This window comes from Octopus bimaculoides, chromosome 4 (genome assembly GCF_001194135.2).
Source record: "Octopus bimaculoides isolate UCB-OBI-ISO-001 chromosome 4, ASM119413v2, whole genome shotgun sequence".
NCBI lineage: Eukaryota > Metazoa > Mollusca > Cephalopoda > Octopoda > Octopodidae > Octopus > Octopus bimaculoides.
Window position 1 is genome coordinate 66,878,379 of NC_068984.1, and position 5,202 is coordinate 66,883,580.

The window sequence follows — 5,202 nt, forward strand, 5'->3', positions numbered from 1 at the left end:
GTGTGTGTGTGTGTGTGTGTGTGTGTGTGCATGTGTGTGCGTGTCTGCACACACAGAGATACACACGCACACACACACACAGACACACATTCACATGCACACACACACATGTACTCACATTCATACCCAGGTATGGAAAGAAATAATGACAGACAGTCAGATAGACAGATACATAGATACGTTATATTAGGAGAAAATAACAAATTTCCTAAGGGTAAAAAAAATTAAAATAAATAAATAAATATAATAACATAATACAAAAAGAGAAAAGAAAGGAAAATAGAAAATATTAATGAATTTAAAAAGAAACAAAGAAATATATATAAATGAAGAGATAACAAAAGAAAATTTTAATAATAATTGAAAATAAATCAGTGAAAAATAGCGAAAGGAGGAAGTGAAGTATTGGAAGAAGAGTTATAAAGATGAGAAAATAAGCTATTATCACCTAATTATGCTGAGGTGCTGAGTTACAGGTGATATATATATATCCAGTTTCATTACTTTATTTATTTGTGAAATACTTAGGAAGAATTTCATTCATTGTGGGAGAGAAAAATGTTTGAGTTAAAGCCGGCAACAGTTGTTTCCCTTGCATTCTTCATCACAGCTTTACTTGCATGGTGGAAACGAAAAGAAGAAACAGGCATGACACTTTTCATTAAAATCTATATGTGCTTGTTGCATCGCACAGTAAATTTACCTAATAAAAATCTCCTCTTATTAAATCCATTCAGCTTGACATCGCGACAGAATCATATCTCTAAACAGCTTCAGCATTTAATAAAATGTGACTCATTTGTTAAACTATTAAACATTGCATATCATAGCTCCAATTTCAAGCTCTACCTGGATCTATTTACACTTTTCATCCACTTGGGAAACAATACAGAAAAATCTAACAAAAGCTATAATATAATACTGAGTTAAGCAATCAAATTCATGAGATATGAACGAAGCACTTCCTAACCCTACCTTGAATTCCCTACGTCTATTTTCTAACTGACCCTTTTTTATTTTGCATTGTATTATTTATTTATAAGGTGGTGAGATGGCAGAATCATTAACATAGCAGGAAAAATGCTTAATTGCATTTCGTCATTTTTTACATTGTAATTCAAATTCTGCCAAGGTCAACATTGTCACTCATCATTTTGGGGTTTATAAAAGATGTACCAGTCAACTACTGGGGGAGGGTTGATTTAATCAATGTACCCCTAACCCAAAATTTCAAGTTTTGTACCTATAATAGGAAGAATTATATTATTTATTTTTTAACATTTTACCCTTAGTTGAAATGAGATTCAACTATAGCTATCTCTCTTGAGGAATGCTATAGGAATTCTATAACAGGATTGATAGGAAGCCAGTGAACTGGCAAAATCGATAAGGCATCAGAGAAAATAGCTTGTGGTACCTAGTTATGGCCCTTTATATTCTCAGTTCAAATTCCATCAAAGCCACATTTACCATTCTTCCAACTGATGCTGATTAAATAAAGTAAGTCAATTGATTTATTATAACCACTCATGTATAAGTTACACTTTTTTTATCTTTGGTTCTGACTGGGAAAGCTTTGTGGATCATTCTATATATGTGTGAGTGTGTGTGTGTGTGTGCATGTTTTCGTGTCTGTGTTTGTCCGCCCACCATCGCTTGGCAACTGATGTTGATGTGTTTACGTCCATGTAACCCTAGCAGTTCAGCAAAAGAGACCGATAGAATAAGTGCTAGGCTTACAAAGAATAAGTCCTGGGGTTGATTTGTTTGACTAAAGGTGGTACTCCAGCATGACCACAGTCAAATGACTGAAACAAATAAAATAATAAAACAGTATATATATATGTGTGTAGGATGCGATGGGTAAATTGTCGCCATTTTATATTTTCTATTTTGTGTATGCACATTGTTTGCATTTGATTTTGCCGATTACACAGTGTAGTAGGGTCAGTTGGGCACCACCTGTGAGAAAAAACAGCACAAAGACACAATTTACTCTTTAGTATTTCAAGATATTTTTATGTAATTTTGGTAAATATATCTGTTAAAATGAGATGTCCGTGTTACTTCTATTTTTGCGTAATTTAGACAACAGTTTATTCACCACACCCTGCATATATATATATATATATATATATATATATATATACATATATTATGAATATTGCAATATATAAGTATTATCTATATTATAATCTATATAATACTATATTATATATAATCTATATTATATCTATATAATGGCAGCATGGTAAGAAGCATGGTTTTGGGTTCAGTCCCACTGTGTGGCGCCTTGGGCAAGTGTATTCTACTGTAGCCCCAGGCCCACCAAGTGGATGTGTCAGATGGAAACTGAAAGAACGATGTCATATATATGTGTGTGTATGTGTGTGTGTGTGTGTGTGTGTGTGTGTGTGTGTGTGTGTGTGTGTGTGTGTGTGTGTGTGTGTGTGTGTGTGTGTGTATATACCTCTAGTGTCTGTGTTGGTTGCTCACCACCATTTAACCAGTATTGGTGTGTTTATGTCACTATACCTAATTGGTTTGGCAAAAGAGACGAATAGAACAAGAACTAGGCTTTAGAAGATAAAACAAGTACTAGGGTCTATTCATTTGACTAAAATTCATCAAGGTGAATTCCACCATTCCAACTATGGAATTCTCAGTCTAATGACTGAAACAAGTAGAAGATAATATGAGGAATGCACCTAGACTATGGGCTTGCATCTAGAAAGTTACCTTCTGAGGCACAAGTCTGGGCAAGGTTGTTTATGGAAGGCCAGCAGTCGCCCATGCATACCAGCCTCCCCTCTCCACACCACTGATGTTATCCAAGACGACCAATTTGTTAATAATAAACAATTATTAACTTCCTTATCTCCATTTTCTTTTCTCCTTTTAAATGGATATAAACTATATACTTAATATGTACCTATTTTTTTAAGGGAATTTCATTCCCCCAAAATATTAGTTATTGAACCTTGGATGCCACCATTCCTTCGTGAGGTCACATATCCTCTAATCAAATATATATATATATTTATATATATATATATGCAAGTAAGGACATAAATGCAAAACAAAGTGGTAAAAAATAGTACACAAATACCAAAGGTAGAGTCATATGTTTTTATTACAGTTGTAAAGTTATCACAAAACTGTTACAGTCAGTTGTAATGAATAGTATTCATCAAAACTGTCTGAATGGTCACATGAAACTCTGAGTAACAGTTTTGGGATAATTTTGAAGCTTTAATATGTATATACATATATGGACCAGGTGGTGTCTTGTGTTCTTGAGCAAAATATTTCATCTCATTGGTTTGTGATCACTTTGAACTGACATGTGGTACACTATGCACCTGTTCAAGCAATGTCAATTTAATGAAGGGAGTGCGATAATGTACAGCAATAACATTTGATCACTATAAACAAATTTTTAAAAAATCATTTGTGTAGGTCGTGTCGCAAGAAATTGCAGAACTGACTTTCTTGAACTAAGAGAGACGACCATCATATATATATACACGTGGACATTGACACATACACACGTATGCATATATACATACATATATGCATGTAAAATAAGAAAGAAAAATTTTTAAAAAACTGCATTTGAGGACTAAATCATGAATGGACATATGTAACTTACGGGCGGGAACTTTGCAGAACAATGGCACTAGATTATTGAAAAAAAATCGGGTTACACATCCCACCAGGTATTTCATGTATTCATGTATGCTTCATGAGCTTACGACTTTTGGCACGTGTGCAAGCGTATAAACACTACTGACGTCTTTGAAAGCACTTGGAACTAAGTCAAAACGACAACAATGAAAGCATCTGGGGAGAGGGCGGCAAACAAACGAATAGATATGAAAGAAAAAGACACAAATAAGCAGGATTTTCATAAATAATTCTTTATAATATAATAAGGAAAGAGAAGCAAAACATAAATTTCCTCCCTACTTTTATTTATTTATTTATGTATTTATTTATCTATATTCTGTAGGGGGTGAATATGTGTGGTAGCGGGTAGAGAGAGAGAGAGAGAGAGAGAGAGAGAGAGAGAGAGAGAGAGAGAGTAAGCTTTCATGTAAAGTGCACATTTCATGAATGAGATTTTTTCCTTAGTCTTCTTTTTTTTTTTTTGTCTTTTCATGTTGTCATATTCACATGGTGGGTGTTTTAATCGATGAAGACCAGATATGGGTACTATTTGAATTTTATTATGAATGAGTAAAGTCAGGAAAACATAGGTAAGCTGTCGCAAAACCATTAAAGTTGATATCACAATATACAAAAGAAAACAATAACAAGAAAAATATTCAAAGCATAATATGGAGGGAGTAAACATTAAAATGACATTACATTAGTTTTTGGTTGTCTAAAAGTTCTTCGTTCTTTATATTCTCTTGAATATTTGGAGATTTGGATGTAAAGGATATAAAAGATATTTACAACATTAAAATCATCACGTAGTTGCCTATCATCACTACCTCATTCTCTTTTTTCTCATGCTTCTGTTCCAGTCTCTCTGGTATGTCTCCTTTTATCCCTCTGTTATCCTCCTTTTTTCTTTTTCTGGCTCCCTTCTCTCATAGTTTTGTGAGAAGTTGAGGAATAGACATAGAGACAACACCAGGAAGAAGAGAGTACACTTTTTAGTTTTGTCAGGAACAAGGAAACCCACCAGTGCTGGTGAACATAAAATGCAGTGTAGACACCTTAGTCGTGTTAGAGACATGATGTGTTGAATGGAATGGTAATGGTTACATATATATTATACATCATCATCATTTAACGTCCATTGTCCATGCTGGCATGGGTTGGACAGTTTGGCTGAGCTGGCACACTAGAAGGCTGCACAAGACTCCAGTCTGATTTGGGATAGTTTTCTATGGCTGGATGCCCTTCCTAACATCAATCACTCTGAGAGTGTAATGGGTGTTTTTACATGCCATCAGCACAGGTGCCATTTGCGTGACACTGGAATGCTTTTATGTGCCACCAGCATGGGTGCCATTTGCATAATACTGATATCTGCCATGACTGCGATTTTGCTTGGCTTGATGGGGTCTTCTTATCAAACATAACTAAATGCCAAAAGTCTCAGTCATTGCCGCCATGAGACCCAACACTATATTATATATAACACATATATTTATGTACAATCATACATGTGTGTGTGTTTACATATAT

At 34.4% G+C, this 5,202-nt stretch overlaps 1 long non-coding RNA gene across 1 annotated transcript in view; it reads left to right on the forward strand.

The window, feature by feature from the left end:
- The window catches only part of LOC106884057 (uncharacterized), a 31,189-nt gene that overhangs the window by 766 nt on the left and 25,221 nt on the right, over positions 1-5,202 (forward strand). The window lies entirely within an intron of this gene.